Below are 18,175 nucleotides of genomic sequence, written 5' to 3' on the forward strand. Positions count from 1 at the left end.
CTGGAGTTGTTTGGCACAGCTTTCCAGCTCTAACAGTCATCACTGAAAAAAAATACACACATGCACACATCCATATATACAAATACAATACAGATTTTTTAATCCTTTATAGTAATGATATTAAACATATATCTTTTCATATGCCAGAAAGAAATTTCTAAATGATATGCAATAAATTAGTGCATAGAAGGTAAGGGGAGCTAAGAAAACTTTTAAGGTTTTACTTTCATAATTTTGCCATTTAAAATTAAGATTTTATAAAATAAAGTGAATGTCAAATTCCAGTTATTATTTAGCACATGTCTAAAACATGTCTCAATTTTATTCCTGTGTAATAAAATAAAATTCCAACATTATATTTAAAATTAGCAAGCCCTTTATTTAGCTGTAAAATGAACTTTAAACTAATCTCCTTTGTGATAACTAGAGGCTTTGATTCTTCCTTCCTGTAAATTCTTACAGGTTCCAATTTATCCAAAGTCATCCTAAAATCAGCATAATATGAATCCCCTCAATTTAAAAAAGTAATATATAGTCTGCTATACTCAGAATTATATCCCTGAACTTTATGAGTGGATTGAATATCTTAGATCTTTTGGAGTCAGAGCGTCAAAGAACTGTGGTTATTTTCTTCATTTTCCTCCTTTCTTTTCTGATTCCACTCAACAATTTCCCTTTTCACTACCACCCTCAGCTATGAGGAACACATCTTAAATCATACTAGTGAAAGACAACTCCACAGACTATACTGACATTCCTAGACTAAGACTATAACAATATGGTTATTTTGATTGCGCAAATCATGTGGGTACCAAAGCTTGATCATTTTCACTAAAATATTTATTTAACTTGGTCGAAAGTGGTATCTTTGTCTAGCTTTTCTGTAAATGACAAATATTTTTTCTCTCTTGCTAATAGAAAGTTGTTCTGTCTTATCCCGTATCTTGATATCTCATCCTCTATATAGGGATTAAACTCATATCATATTTCTTATTTTGTTTTACTCAAAACTTCTTCCTTGCTATAATGATATCTCTTACTTTGATTATAACTATTTTTGGTGTTTATTTAATTAAGTATTCTGATGAGAAGAGACCAAAACAGAAAAAAACAGCAGTCACTACCATGACAGCAAACAAATAAACAAAATCAAAACAAAAAAAGCAGGTAAGTAGAAGATTCTTTAGTATTTACAGTGAAATATCCTCAGGGGAGAATCATTCAATCATCCTTTTTCTGTGATACTGTCAGAATTATTTTCCAAAGACGTAAGCCATACAGAATTCCCTCAATAATTCAGAGTTTAAATATATTTATGAAAAAAATAGATTTAAGCACAGTAAAGCTAAGGAATTTTATTAAATCGAAAAAAGTTTAGTTGAAAAACTAATACCACACTGTAGATTTTTATTAAAATCCCAGCAAACTCCTACTTTATTTTTCTCCTTTGCCTGCTTTGTCTTGCAGTATATGGATAACCTACTATGCATCAGATGTGCTCCATCTGTTAGATTCCGTTGGGAAGTTTCCTCAATCTAGTGTTTGGGACAGCCTAATTCATCACCATGCAAGAAACTATGATCCATTTACTGCCACGTCTCTCTGGAACTTTACGAGGGGTAGAAAAAGAAATCATTTCCATCATTTGCTTTGATGGTAAAACGTTTGGTTGTGGCTGGGTTTGGTTTCTCAAGACAATCAGGCATCTTAGAGGAAGACGTACTTCCACTTTCATATAAACAAAGGTTCTATGGCTACTCAACAGGTAGAGTGAAATAAAAAACCTGCATGAGATTTTGATAATAGGTATCATCCATTTCAAGAATATTGGAGCATGACAGAGGCTTTATGATTTGAAATATTGTGTTAAACTGTTGGGGAAGATAGGGAAATTGAGGACTAGGGAGGGAAAAACAAGCAGAAAATGAGTTTGAATTGTTTTTATAATTCTTGCCATTTCAAAACAAACCACACACACACATACAAACACATGCGTATCTGAGAATTTGTTACTTGAGAGCTCTAATGGGAACTGTAAGTGTAGATTCTGGCAGGAAAGAAGAATCGTGAGCAAACATAAATTAAAGGCATTATTAACCGGAAACAGAAAAACTGAATCCAGTTGCTTTGCACTGACTGCTAGGGAAAGATTCAGGTTTCTGTTGTCTACAGCAATTCTCTCCAAGTCTTATCAATATCTAATACATGTTTCTATGCCTGTTAATTAAAAATGAACACGATCCAAACAGTTTCATAGTTTCTAAGGGTAAATGTCTATTTTAAGATGGTTGAACTAACTCAGTTGCATTCCCTGGGAACAATTACCTTTCATAATTAGGCTTTACACAGATTAATTCAAGGAGGAACCATCTTCACCTCCTAAGGCCCATTCTACTACAGTCAAAATTTCTTAGAATGGGATATTCTTGAGTCAGAGACAGAGAATTCAGCCACAGGACCTGGAAGTCATATCTAAAGGGAATTTACATTGGAAAATCTACTGTAGCTTTATTTTTTTTAATTTTTAATTTTTAATTTTTTAAAAAACATTTTCATTAGCAAATCTTCACACCATAAAGCCCATACATGCTGTACACTAAATGACTCACAATATCATCACACAGTTGTATATTCATCACAATTATCATTTTTAGAACATTAACTTCACTACAGAAAAAGAAATAAAAAGAAGAAAAAAAATCTCATACAACTCATACCCCTTTTCCTCCACCTCATTGACCACTAATGTTTTAATTTACCCAATTTATTTTACCCCTTATTCTCCTAATTATTTATTTATTTTTATCCATTTTTTTATTCATTTGTCCATACCCTGGATAACAGAAGCACTAGACATAGGTTTTCACAATCACACAGTCATGTTGTAAAAGCTATGTCATTATACAATCATCTTCAAGAATCAAGGCTATTGGAACACAGCTCAACAGTTTCAGGTACGTTCTTCCAGCCACTCCAATACACCATAAACCAAAAAGGGATGTCTATATAATGTGTAAGAATAAACTCCAGGATGACCTCTCAACTCTGTTTGAAATCTCTCAGCCACTGAAACTTTATGTTTCATTTCTCTCTTCCCTCTTTTGGTTAATAAGGTTTTCTCATCCCATTATGCCAGCTTCTGGCTCATCCTGGGAGTCTTGACCTACATTGCCAGGGGGATTTATGCCTCTGGGAGTCATTTCCCATGTAAGGGGGATGTAGCTTTCTTTTTGAAGAATGTTTCCTTCTCTCTATTCTACCATTTATTCCCTATTTTTCTGTCATAATTAAAATTTATGACAAGCCCTTGTCACCACCATTATTGCCTCTAGATGCTTACACCACTTCTATTACCTAATTCATTCATTCAATCAACAACTAAACTTATTTTGTATCTGCCGTGTATCATGCACTAGTGTTTCAGTGGGGGAAAAGGACCTGCCCTTATGGAGAGGAAGTTTCATTAGGAGAGGTAGAGAAGTCAGTATAAAATTACAATCTCATATGACTTCTGTAGAAAGTACATTACCTTCTGATTGTGGGTCTAAAGTGGGAAAGGGAGGAGTAAAGAGTGACATTTATGTTTCCTTTGGTTATGTGGATTATAACCCTGAATTTATTTTGAATTTGATTCAATGAAACAGGAAGGGCAAAAGAAGGTAAGAAGGTGGGGGACAATCAAATGATGTTGTAAATTTGGACATGTTAAATTTAGGTGAACTCTCAAATGTAGATATTAGGCATCAGTATCTAGTGCTTACAGGATAAAACTGATCTTTGGCTTATAAGGTCTAGTCTTGAAATATTTAGAGCTTATACACACACACACACACACACACACACACACACACACCATCTTGAAAACATTGAAAAAAGTGGGGAGAAAGTTATTATATGATAGTATCTATTAAAGTGCTATTATACATACCATCATATGTAGGTTTGAAATTTGTCACTCTAATTTCTTATTCTAACTCATCACTAACTTACTTCATACCTCCGGCTTCCCTGCACTACAGTTCCCTTAATAATAAAATAAAAGGGTTGGGAGAGAGATGTTCAAAGTCTATTTCACCTTCCAGCTCTAAAATTCAAAGTGTCTCACTACCAGACCAATTTTATACCTGAGAGAAAATTCCATATTTAATTTCAGTAAAATCCTTGCAACTCACATATATCAGTTGCCATCCTATGATTGAATCCTATGATTCCAGCCAAAATGGGGCCTTTCGTATGTAGAGTTGTCCCCCAAAATTTTGTTTAGATTCATCCAGAAGTAGACTTTGAGGCAAGGTTTTGAATATACCTTAGTTATTTGGAAGGTAAAAAAAAAAAAACACTATTGTGGGAGAAGGGAAGTAAGGGAAAATATTCAACAAAGCATGTGTTTTGAAAGCAGCTTGTACTGTGGGTATTTAATCTAACTGGGAAAATGGGGAGCCAGAACTATTTCATCTGAGGGGTGAGAGAACAGAAGCATGATAGTATATCTATCATCTCCTATTAGTCCTTGAGTGAAGGTTGTCCACAAGGCACAACCTGACGATAGAAAACCAAAGTGTTCTATAGCCAGAGAAAGGGCTCAGAGCAAAAGGAAAAGGGGCTGGCAGTGGGAAGCCAGGCAGGAGGCATAGGGTGAGGAGAAACAGGTGAAATCTCATCATTGTCTGCTCTACCACTTCTGTGGGAAAAGACCAAGTCTTCAGCAGCCCAGAACACAAAGAATTTCATGGCTTGAAGAAACTTCTGGATGGTTACTGTGAATTCAAGATGCCTGGTCTCCCTGAAATGGCCCTAGCATTTATAAATCATTACATAGCCTTGTGACTTGCATAGACTTCTTATATATAATTTTACTTTTTCACAAATGGAAATGAAGATGTCTGAATAGTTATTAAAATAAGAAAACTGTAACAAGCTCTATCTAGAATAGAAAATAAGACGTGTTTGAATGATTCATAAAGTTTGTCAGATATTTCATTGGTGCTATCTATTTTATTCCCTGGTATTTTTCAATGGAATTATATTGTGAAGTAAAATATACTTATTTCAAATTTACCTAACTTATATATCCAATTTGGGAATAGAAACCTTATTAGTAATTAGAAATGTCACTTTTACTTTCCAAAATTTTGATGTAAATTTAGTCATTAAGGAATAGCAAATTCAAATTCTTCAGTAATTTGGCAGTTATGAGTGACAGCATTTTCTTGCATATTCAGGATGGAATTCATATTTTCTAATTTATTTTCCCCACTTCTTAGAGTCTTCTCAGGACAATTGTACTGCCATTTATAAATGGTAAATCTATGATAGGCTCTGTCTTGATTTATTCTGAACTTCATGGTTAATCTTTTTTTTCTTCTGTTTTTCTTTCCTTTGTTGCTTAAATAAGTTACATGCCAAAGATCTCTAACAATGTTTTTTTAATTCCTGAAGAAGAAATACATTCTCTATTTCTCCATAATCTGAATGCCTAGCTGAATGCCTGGTATATGATAGAAATTCAAAATGTTTATTTAAATGATGCTATTAATACTGTCAAATTCTTTCTTAATTTTGACTCCAGAAGGTTTGGGTCTGTATAATCTCTGGTACAAAGAATGCAAAAGAATGACAGGGAGTGATATTTCAGCTCCTGAAAGACCAGTGATTATTTTTACAAGGATCTTATAATTTGCAGGGTTCAGGGGGTGGAGATTTGCTATACAAATCCCATATAACACAGGGGTTGTCAAGCCAGAACACCTGCCGAGGGATGTGTGAGATTATTGTGAGGGGCATGGCCACTTGTCTGATGTAAAACTATTTAAACATCCTTGGTTTTTGGATACCGAGAGGGATGAACAGTGCCTCTCCTAAAGATATGTTCACCTAGAACTTGTAAATGTGAACTTATTGGAATAAGAGCCTTGGCAGATGTAATTAAATTAAGGATCTCCAAATGAGATCATTCCAAATTATTCAGGAGGGTCCTAAATCCAATGACATATATCTTGTAAAAAAGAAAAGAGGAGATACACGCCTACACACAGATGGGAAAGCCATGAGAAGACAGAGACAGAGTTTGGAGCGCTGCGTCCACAAGTCAGGGAATTCCGGGAGGCACCAGAAGCTGGAAGAGGCAAAGAATGGAATAACTCTAGAGGCTTCCAAGGGAACGCATCCTTGCTGACACCTTGGTTTCAGATTTCTGGCTTCCATGGTGGTGAGAAAATAAAGGTCTGCTGTTTCAGGTCACCCATTTTGGGTCACATGTTCTGGTAGTCACAGGACTAGTATGAGTAACGTGTCATTTTCTCTAAAAAAACCTACTTTCTATGTTACAAGTGACTGTTTGACAGAGTTTCCCACTTTCGTATTGCTGAAAAGCTATGGAACATTGTGGCTGTGATGCTAGCCTTTCTGTCTGAGCAAGTATGGTAACATGATCATGGTCCCCTGTCCCTATTTTCCTTTAATCCCTGGTATATGGAGTATTTCACTTTCTTACCTCTTTCAAGCAAGACATTGATGGGATCCACTCAATGAAAGTGAGACCAAAGAGAGGTACAGTCTTATGATTCTCTGGCCTGTTTCTTATTGTTCCAGACGTCCAAAAGAGTGAATATTGATATGGTAGTGCCATGAGAGCACAGCAGTCTCGAGGCTGAGCCACAACATGGAGAACAGCTGCCCTAAAGAATTTCCCCAACCACTAGTGGACTTGGCATGAGCAATGAATAAAACTTTTGCCATGTTGAATGATACTGATTTTTGTGATGTTTATTGCCATGATAGATTCCTTGAGTATGGAAGTATATATAGTTCTCTAGCTATTTGTACTAGAATTCAGGCAGTGCTATTTTTTTATTAAGAGTTCTGCTTATACTCTAAGAGGTACAACCAGAATAATAAATGCTTCCTTTGGTTACAAGTGTGTGAATCCACAGGTTAGAATCCTCTATGTATGAACAACTGAATAAACATGCATTGTCTTATGTTTTGGTCATATACACACATAAATTCTTATAAAAATCAAATCAGTAACTACCATTTGCTTTATACCCAAAAAACATAAAATAAGGAAAAGTTCTGTATAAAAAATCATTGCATATAATCTGGGACCTGGAAAACTAGCATTGTAAAATAAATTGCTTTCAACATACATTGGTCTAATTTGGGGTTAATATATTATGTGCTAGAGAAAATTTGTGCGATATGTTGAACAATGTCCCCCCTCCCTAAGACTCCCACATCCTAATTCCCAGAACCTGTGAATATGTCATCTTAGCAGAAGAAATTTTGAAGATGTGATTAAGCTAAGGATCCTGAAATGGGAAGATTACCCTGGGTTATATGTGTGATCCCAATGTAATAACAGGGTGTTTTATTTTATAAAAAAGGGGGGGGGGGGGAGTTTAAAGAAGAAAGAAGATGCTAGGCTGGCTGGCTTTGAATATGGAGGAAAAGGGCCACAAATCAGGTGTTTTAGTTTGCTAAGGCTGCCAGAATGCAATATACTAGCAATGGGATGTGTTTTAAAAAGAGAATTTATTAAGTTGTAAGTTTGCAGTTCTAAGGCTATAAAAATGTCCAAACTAGGGCATCCAGGGAAAGATACTTGGTTCAAGAAAGGCTAATGTGTCCAGAACACCTCTGTCAGCTGGGAAGGCACATAGGTGGCATCTGCTGGGATCTTTGGCTTCTTGTTTCAAACAGCTTTCCAGGGGGCATTTTATGTCTGCATCTCCAAAGGTCTCTGGCTGTGTGGACTCTTTAGCTTTTTCCAGAATGGTTCCCTCTTAAAGTACTCCAGTAAGCAACCCCACCATGAATGGATTGAGACACATCTCCATGGAAACCACTCAATCAAAAGGTCCCACCCACAATTGGGTGGGTAACATCTTCATGGAAACAACTTAATCAAAGAGATTCCACCCAACAGTATTGAATGAGGAGTAAAGAACATAGTTTTTCTGGGTTACACAATAGTTTCAAACTGGCAACCAAGGAATGCAGGTGGCCCCAGAAGCTGAAAAAGGAAAAGATTAGATTCTGCCCTAGAGCCATCAGAAAGGACCACAGCCCTGCCACCACTTTGATTTTAGCCCAGTGAGACTAATTTTGGATTTCTGACTGCCATAACCATAAAATAATGTACACTGTTTTAAGTCTCCAAGGTCATGGTAATTTGTTAGGGCAGCAATAGAGAACTAATAAAATCTTAACTTACATTCCTTTCCATATTTTGGATATTCTAAATTCCATATCTTCATTGAAATGAAGAACTGAATTTTTGCTAATCTATGAAAATGACTTGTCATCTTGTCCTACATGCATAGAATTCTAATAATTTTCCCAATCAAAGCAGAAAAATGCCAAATAGAGAAATAATAAGCCATACTTTCATGGGGTGGTACATATGATTTAATAAAGCAAAAAAAATATCCACTAACAACACTTTATTTTTAAACAACATACCCATCTTCAAAAGAAATAAAAAGAAATGGGTGTTCTGGTGGGTTTTGATGTTTCACTATTTTTAAGTATTGCTATTTTTAACATGGCACCCAATTTCACTTCCTATGAGAAGTGACACATCCGACCATTTTAAATGTTTTTTAATTTTAAAATAGCATTTTAAAACATGTTAGAACACGATCATTTTTAAAGCAGTCATGTCCTTCTGCCTGAGAATCTACAACCCCTGCTACAACCACTGCTTTTTCACCTTGCTACTGGTGGTGCTGCTGATGGCATTGGTGGGGTCACTGCTGGCGTTATCATGGGGTGGTATTGCCTGTATCACTATCAAAGCCAGGGATAAAATATGTCTTATTTCATTTGCCCTTCATCTGCTCTTACTTCCCCTCAACAGACACTATTTTGAAGCTAATTGGTATGGGTTGAATTGTGTCCCCAGAAAAGACAAGTTCAAGTCCTAATCCAAGTTCCATGAATATAATCTTATTCGGAAATAACATCTTTGAGGTTGTGGTTAGCTAAAATGAGTCCAAACTTGATTAAAGTGGGCAATAATGCATCATGATTAGTATCTTTATGAGGAGAGGAGACTTAGACACACATGCCCAGATAGAGGAAAGAATGCCATGTGACAACTGAGGCAGAGAATACTCTATATGGCCAGCAGTCCATAAGGAAGCCAGGAAGAAAACGTGGAACAGATTCTTCCCTACAGGCTTCCGAAGTTGCAAGACCTTACTGAAACCTTGATTTCAGACTTCTGGTCTCTAGTACTGTGAAAAAATAATTTCTGTTGTTTTAAGCCACCTACTCTGCAGTGTTTTTGTTGCAGCAGCCCTAGCAAATTAAGACAACAATTGTCCGGGCAGTTATCAGGGTGGAGTTTCCAGACTTTTCCCTAGCATGAGAGCAGGTAAGGAATAAGAAGTTTGCCTTGGATAGGCAAAAGGCAAAACATGCCTCAGCAACCAACAGATCACTACCTTATGAATAATTGAAAAATCTGTCTGCACTAATTTTTTTTTTTGACATGGGCAGGCTCTGGAATTGAACCCAGGTCTCTGGCTCACCAGGCAGGAACTCTGCCACTGAGCCACCATTGCCTGCCTCCATCTGCTCAATCTCAATCCCTGATATTCACGTTGGTGCTAAATCATCCATAGAATGGTGTGCTGGTTGGAAACTGTTGTGTAATCCAGAAAATCCATGTTCTTTAATCCTCATTCAATATTGAGGATTTGATTAATTGTTGCCATGGAGATGTGACCCACCCAATGGTAAGTGGGACATTTTGATTAGATGGTTTCCATGGAAATATGTTTCTACCCATTCAATGTGGGATGCTTACTGGAGTCCTTTAAGAGGGAACCATTTTGGAAAAAAGCTTCAGAGCCCAAACAGACAGAGACTTTTGGAGATGAAGAAAGAAAATGCCTCCAGGGAAGCTGTTTGAAACTGGAAGCCAAAGGACCAGTGGACAGCTGACACCAGCCACGTGCCTTCCCAGATTGGCCTTTCTTGAGTCAAGGTGTCTTTTTCTAGATGCCTTAGGTGAACATTTTTATGACCTTAGAGTAGTAAACTTATAACTTAATAAATTATCTTTATAACAGTCAACCCATTTTTGGTACATTGCATTTCCAGCAGCATTAACAAACTAAAACAGATGGAAATTGGACAAAAGCATTAGTCCACTGTTTGAACAGATCTTAAATAAAAAGTCATAAAGGGCATACAGAGCCATTCTGATTTTCTAAAAAATAATAATTTTCTTTCAAAAGTTTGCAATAATTTTTAAATGCTAGATAGCGTTGAAGATTTATAGCATTATTCAATCATAACAAAATATTAAAAGCACCATTTTGATCATGTGACAGGTATATTGATCAAAAAACTAATCTCTGCTAAAGCAATAAGAAGTCCATTAATCACCCTGACGTGTCTAATAACCAATCACCACCAAGAAGTCCCAATAAGACACTGTCAGGATCCCAGCCACTGGCGGGATTTCTGGAAGGCTCCTTGATATTACAAAATCCTGGGAGGAATGCCCTTCATTGTTTTGTCCTCTTGAATTCAGACATTTTGATCTAAGAAGAGGATGGAGAATATCAGGGCATCTTTTTATCATTTCAATGTTATTTTCAGTATTTCCTAATGGTTCCTTAAACTATGGACTCTGAGAAATTCAAATTAATCAAAGAATGTTTTAAAAACAGTTTTTCATTTAATGGCATAATATTTTATTGAGAGATAAAACTGCATATACATTGTTCATTTCCTAATCACATTTATAAGTTTTAGAAATTTCGTCATTGTGATTGGCAATATAGATTATTTCTAAAACAAACCCAGATGAAGATTCAATTTAATTTTTATTGGTTGCCATTAATTTTTAGTGATCTCCTAAAACCAAGTTTAATATAGTATGAATATAAATCTTAATAATTGGAGGTATGTTAGCAAACCATATCCCACATGGCTTTGTAAATAATAATAAAGAGTTATAAGATTGTGAATTATGACTACAGGAGATGTTCTAAAAGAATTATTAAAATGGAAATGTGAAATTATTAAAATGAGAATGTGTAGTTTTGAGGCTCTCCCTAACATAAAAATAAGCTTATACACCCACAAGTTTTCTCTCCAATCTGTTGGTTGGAGCATTTCCTGATGGAAGTACAGTATATAATAAGTACAGTTTAGGTATATCTTCAATCCTGTTAATTGTATTAAAAATATAAGGTAGGTGAAATTAAAGTAAAAATGCTACTACATTTGAAAATAGTATAAATTGAATAGCAAAGGAAATTTCACACATATATATATATATATATTTGATTTACTGAGTCGCAAGGGATTCTGAATTGTTTAAAAATAAGTGCAGAAGACTCAAAAGTACAAATCAACTGAGTAACTTATCCTTTCCCTTTTTCTTGTTTCCCAATACAAATTACAAATGACAAGAAAGTGCTGAGTCTCTGTCCAACATAACAAAAATTGTCTTTACTCCTAATACTTTTTTTTTTGTTCACTCTTTGACAAAGATCATATTCTGCATTCTAAGTTTACTACAAAGTTCCTACTTAATGCCCCTCTTTTGCCACTGGGCATGAAATAACTAGACAGAAACAGCCTGAGATGCTTTTTTCCAAGGAATATTTAATGGAATTGAGGAGAAGGGCACATGACACGTTACATTGGGGGTGCAAGCAAGTAGGTACTGCAGCAAAAAAGGGCTTCATTTATGGAAGAATGTTTAACTTTCCTTCCCATTGCCACAATCCACAGAAATGCTGAGTCAGTGAAAGGAACACAGTTCCCAAAGAGAACAAAAACATAGCTCACCAAAGTTATTAGAACAGGAAGCAACTGCGCTAAGCAGTCATTCTGAAGTTAACAACCAGAAACTAAAACAATCTATGAGTAGTAATGAGATTCCTGTGGCAAGAACAAGACATCATGTTGCAAAAATCTTGAAGCAAGACAATGTAGGACACCCAAGAGTATCCTTAGGAAGTGGAAAACAAGCTATTGCAAACCAAGAACTGTATGCCTAGCCAAGGTGATTAGAATCATCACAAGCTGTTTAGAGGGAGGAACGTGATAAAGATATTTTTAAACCTACTCTTTGCTAACATTCATATCTACCTTATCTCTGATAAATTAAACATCTTGGCCTTCCTTAACAATATCCAGTTTTTTTGATGTGCCTTTGTGAGCATCAAACTCCAATTACAAATCATTACTTTGTGTCTTCCAACCAGACAAGAACCTCTCTCAGTCTTTACTTTCTGTTGTTTGTATTATGAAACTGGCTTTTTTTAAAATTTCCAAATACAAAACTATCATATTTAATGTGCTTTCAGAAATTTCCAACACCCATCTTCACCACTGACCTTGCAGTAGACTTTGTGACCCCAGGCAGGTACAATTTCTATCCAAACTTTTATTGCCAACATAGAATATAACACCCGGTGCTCAAAAATGTTTGATCAGAGGAAGAAGGCATAGGAACAGGAAGTCAAGACTCAATATTATTGAAAACACCTTGGCCAAAGCTAAAAGTATGAATTCTTCAAAATTTTGTGACTGCCTAAAGCCATACAAATGAGGACTCAGTAATGTGGGTGTTATGGAATTCTTGAGGTAGTGTTTAACAATATATTTAAAAGAAAAATACACCTAACTGAAGATGTGAGAGGTTTTGCTGCAAGCCTACTCCCCACAAGATGTGGAGCTGCATCTAGACTATCAATGCAGGCATCAAGGAGCTTCCAATAAAAATGAAAGAAAGGTCCATGTAAAGTTAAGTCCATATCATTTTCCCAGCAGATTAATATTTAATGGAGATCATCGTTTATACTTTAGAAATATGATACGTAAACTACTAAATCCTATATTGATTTTTAATCTGAAGGTGAAGGTAATATGAACAACAAGGTTCCCCCACAGATTGTTCTTTAAAGTAAATAACAACTATTTACCAAAAAAAAAAAATAATAATAGAGTAAGAAGAACAAGTCAGAAAATATGTTTCCTCCCAAGTTCTGCTATCAATTACCTGCCTGAAATTGGCCTGCTTATCATTTGAAAAATAAGTGATTGGGAGGAGAAATCTGTCATATCTCCTTACCTATAATCTTTGAAGAGTCTATGAACATGACATATGATCAAAATCCTGATTCTATAACTCTGTCTAAAGCATGTCTATTCGGAGATGGAAGAATGCATATTTTAATAAAGACATAGAATTCAGCAGAGAATCTATAGGAATTAAAACAAATTTCCACTTAAGCATAGAAGATTGGTCATATATATTTGTCTTTTTACTCCAAAAGCACTTCTAAATTGATGGTAAAAAATTACAAAGTATACATCTTCAAAGCCAAACAAAAAATGAATGGGAGCAAAACCATCAGTGAACAAAAGATTTTAGCAAATATTTGGAAGGTAACAAGCTGATAAAATGGTAAACTTTTCAGAGACAAGAAACTTAAAATGTATTATAAAAGCCAAAAGCAATTAAAAACAAACTGATTTGCCTTTTGGAAACTGTAAGTTCCAAGGAGAGTTGTAAATGACTTATGAATCTGAAAATAGGGTGATAAAATAGAAAAATTTCGTACAGAGAAACTGGACTCTCAGGTCCCTTCCAACAATTGCTGACCCCCAAAATGAGAAAATGATAGAGTTTAAGTCATCCAAAAATGCAAAATATTTACTTACTATGCGTGTCACAGTACAAATCAATTAAAGAGAGACAGTCCAAGAAAACGGAATATTTATAGCATAGAAAATAAGATATTTAACAAAGTGAAAGGCGAACAAGAGGCCTAGGAGGGCAATTATAAAGCATTCCTGAGGAGACACCAGCCCAAAAAGAATGAGTTGGGTAGACAGTTCCAAAGAGGAGGTCTCCAAAAGGAAAAATGGTTTTGATAGATGATATGCTGTTTAAGTATAAGGGAAAAAAAGCGTAAGTAGACAGGTGACATATATATACACATACATATACACACACACACACATATATGACTAGATACATTAAAAATTATGAAGTTAAAAATATCTGTAATGATAATGAAAGAAAAACCTGAGCAAGAAAGGAAATGAAATGACAATATACCCTTCACCCTGCATTGAATAATTACTGTTTTCTCGAGTGACAGTCATCCTCATTTCTCCTTTCTTAACTAAGGAGAACATGTTTCTCATCTTCCAATTTATCATGAATTAAATATTGGTAAACTAATAAATGTATCTTTTATACAAAGATACCACAAAACTTTCCTTGGTGTTGATTTACAAGGATGCTATACATCCAGGTTAGGGACCAGGGTCAGGTGGAGGATGATAGATTCTTGCCAGACTTTAGCATCTATTTGCTTTTTTCTTTAAAGATGGTCACAAAGGGAAAGAAGGAAGGAAGGAAGGAAAAAAGGAGGAAGAGTGGAAAGGAGGGAGGGGAGGTGTGGGAGGGATGGATGGAGGGAAGAAGAGCAAAACATAATTGAAGATTTCATATTCAGGTTGTTTTTCTAATGCATGGTGTGTGTGTGTGCATATGTGTATGTTCATGATGTATTATGAATGTGTGAATTCACATACCAATGATAATTTTATGAAAATAAAGTAATTTATAATAATTATATCTGCAACATTGTGGAACAATAATTAATCTTAGAATCTTGAGGTTCCCTATTGGGCAGGTAGTGTGTGCAAAGGTACAAACAGTTTCCTAAGAATAGGTTATGGTGGGGATTCTTTGGAAATAAAATTTCACAATGAGTATTTGTTCTTATAAATGGCTATTCTTCCTCCTGAATAAAGGGATGTGCAGAAAGAATGAGTACTGTTTAAGGAAAGAAGAGGAAAACATCATGTTAGATGGGGTAAAGTAGAGACATACTCTTCTCATTTGCTAGCTGCCAGAATGCAACACACCAGAGATGGATTGGCTTTTAATAAAAAGGTATTTATTTCCTTAGCTCTTCAGAGGAAAGGCAGCTAACTTTCAACTGAGGTTCTTTCTTACGCAGGAAAGCACAGGGTGATCTCTGTTGGCCTTCTCTCCAGGCCTCTGGCTTCCAACAACTTTCCCTGGGGTGATTTCTTTCTGCATCTCCAAAGGCCTGGGCTGAGCTGCGAGTGCTGAAGTGAGGTATGCTGAGCTGCTTGGGCTGTGCTACGTTGAGCTCCCTCATTTAAGCACCAACCAATTAAATCAAACATAATTTATTGCAGCAGGCACGCCTCCTAGCTGACTGCAGATGTAATGAGCAACAGATGAAGTTCACGTCCCATTGGCTCATATCCACAGCAACAGAACTAGGCACCTTCACCTGGTCAAGTTCACAACTGAATCTAACTACCACACACACCATAAAAATGAGAGGTCTAACAGAGAAACAAGGAGGAAATTCCACTTATTTCCAATCATGCAAAATTTTATCATTATTTATATTAGATTATATATTGAGGCATACATAATAATGGAGACACCACAAAAGAAAATTATATAGAAACTTAGGATGGTATTTGGGAACCTGTTTAAATATCACTGCAGAACACAAAGACTCCCTTGACAATTGTCCAGTCTTGACTCTCATCCAGTCACCACCGCTGTGGGAACTAGCTCTGTCCCCTGAAAGAGATATCTCCTAGCAGCCACCTGATGGGCCTCACTCCCTCTCTCTGCTCATGTACATCACACTTTCAACATGGGATTTCCATGTTGGAAGTGCCAGTATCCACGCAGGGATTGTGAAGGAGGTAATGGATCAGGGAGATAATTCCTCAGAGGGTTAACATTTGACCAGTGGGAAGCAGAGACTGACGTATACATTTTCCCCTTGACTCCCACAAGAGATAGTCCAAAGATACAGTTTATGTGGTTTCTCAGAGGATGTTCTTATAAAATCAAGCAATTAGTCGCTCAGTTATAACAAGAAACTTTGCATTGACTTTACCTTCTCCCCTATCTCACCTCCCTTATCTCAGTCCAGTTTAGTTAGGATTATACTCTCTAATCAAATATTTGAGCAAAAGCTTATTCCTTAAACCCTGATTTGTAGGGAAGGTTAACCTGATTGATACCAGAAATGACCCTAGAATGGCTTGAGTACCTTGGAGTTGTAGTACTCACCCAGCTGACAATATGGACCAAATTGCTGGTTGTAAATTGTATAACAATAGCGCCTGTCAAGCCCTCGGGTCCTGATTTCTAAAGCTTTGTCCTTAGTCTATTGGAATGAGGTACTCATGAGGGTGAACTGCAGAGTTATTCAGGGGCAATGGTTTTCATTGTATGAGAATAAGTGATAATTATAACCAACCTGGGAGTGAACTAGCTATTTTATTTTGGGGGGTGGGGGGCAGGGGTGGCACTATAGGCAGGCTCTGGGAATCAAATCCCGGTCTCCAGCTCGGCAGTCAAGAATTCTGAACTGGCTATTGTTAACACCATGGGAACAACTTTAAAAAGAAAATAATAATATTGGAGGGCCAATTCCCAACTAAAGACATGCTGTGATAGCCAGAGATGGAAGTTTTTGTGGAAACTCTCTTTTCCTGAAGCTCCAGAGCAAACTATATTGAAAATCAGACACAAGATAAGAATGAACATGCTGGAAGAGACATGGAATTCATAGACACGACTGCGATTTCGTAAGTAACAGAGAGCTCCAGGGTTCTTTGGGTAGACACTCTGGAGAAATTTAGCCAGAATCTCCAGAAATCTCCACTTCAAAAAAGTAAACTCTTCTACTTTGCTAGAAATGAATAGATTTCCTTTTTCTGGAAGCAATCAATAGCTTTCCATGAAGTAAGAGCTATAGATGGCAAGATTTGTTTTCTACCAAATCTGACCATCAGCTCCCTACAATAATTCAAGTAGAAATACAGAATTTTCTTTGATTCAGTTCTGAGGAAAGGGTCAGAACTTACATGACCTGAGAACAGACTGACTGACTTTGACCCCTGAAAGGGCCCAAAGGACACCTCCCTCATTGGGGCCACAGGAAATACACAGGTAAGATAGGCACTTCCATCTTTGAGAAGCTCCATTCTCTTTTGTGTGGAGCTGTCGGTGGAGTTGATTGCCATGAAACTTCAGTTCCATAACATTCCACATAAACTCCTTTTTATCTGGTTGTTTCTGAAGAATCTGGTGTTTCCATGAAACTCTCATGGAACTGGTATAAATTAAGATTATGGGACTGTGGAATGGTGGAGGCCAGGTAACAACACTTAACTTTGAGAGGGAGAGTGACGTAAATAACCCTCATGGGCCAAAAAACCTGAGTGAAAGTCAGTGTGCGTAGAAGACTGGAATGTGTGACATGATAGGTCATAATATTCCTTGTGGCAGGTAGACAAATAGCAAACTCCTGTTGCCTGAATTTTATAATGAAAAAATCAGGAGCTGGCAAAATTTCTGAAATTCATGGTCCTTCATGCAGTCCATGCATCCAAAGCCAAAATTTTGAGGTGTCCAGTTTCCCTTGAGGAATAATCTCACATCACCACCACAAGTACATATGAAAATTTTTCTTCCAACCCTTCCTTTTGGAAATGAGCATTATTTTCTAGGGTATCTCTGCTCTAGAAAAATGGAATTCCTATAATTGTATTATTTTAAAATAATGTTAAATAAAATATAGCATCTAAGCTGACACTGATATGGAGACCCAAAACACCAAATTCATCCTCCTTTATCATGGAACAGGTGAAAAAAAATTATGTTGGGACCAAGTTGGTCTTAAAAGAGGTTCAAGTTTTTTTTCATTCTCTGATGTTATAAATGATATGACTATACTTGGTAACTGGTATAGGTACTAGATCTTTTGAAAAAGAGACATTCTGAGAGAAAAGGTAAAATGAAAATCCTGAAACCATCCTCTAAGATGGGAAATCAGAAGCAATACTGTATCTGGGAAGGAATTTTATCACCATCAGAGACTTAAAGTATTCACAAGTGTTAGTCCCCTATATATCTCCATTGAATAAATCTACCAAGACCCTATAAAACCAAACACATTTTATAGATGAGAGTGTACTGTTAGAAATTTAACCATATGACAGCTGCCTGCAGCTGCTATGCCAGATATGGTCATTTTGATGGACTTGATAATCACATTCTTTAAATTTAAATTTAGAACTAGAACTCAACAACAAAAAGACAAACAACCTAATTTTTTAAATGGGC

The 18,175-nt window shown here is 36.2% G+C and overlaps 1 long non-coding RNA gene across 1 annotated transcript in view; it reads right to left on the reverse strand.

Annotated features, from left to right (window-relative positions):
• Positions 1-18,175, reverse strand: part of LOC143646128 (uncharacterized) — an 83,138-nt gene that overhangs the window by 55,064 nt on the left and 9,899 nt on the right. The window lies entirely within an intron of this gene.

This window comes from Tamandua tetradactyla, chromosome 9 (genome assembly GCF_023851605.1).
Source record: "Tamandua tetradactyla isolate mTamTet1 chromosome 9, mTamTet1.pri, whole genome shotgun sequence".
Classification (NCBI taxonomy): domain Eukaryota; kingdom Metazoa; phylum Chordata; class Mammalia; order Pilosa; family Myrmecophagidae; genus Tamandua; species Tamandua tetradactyla.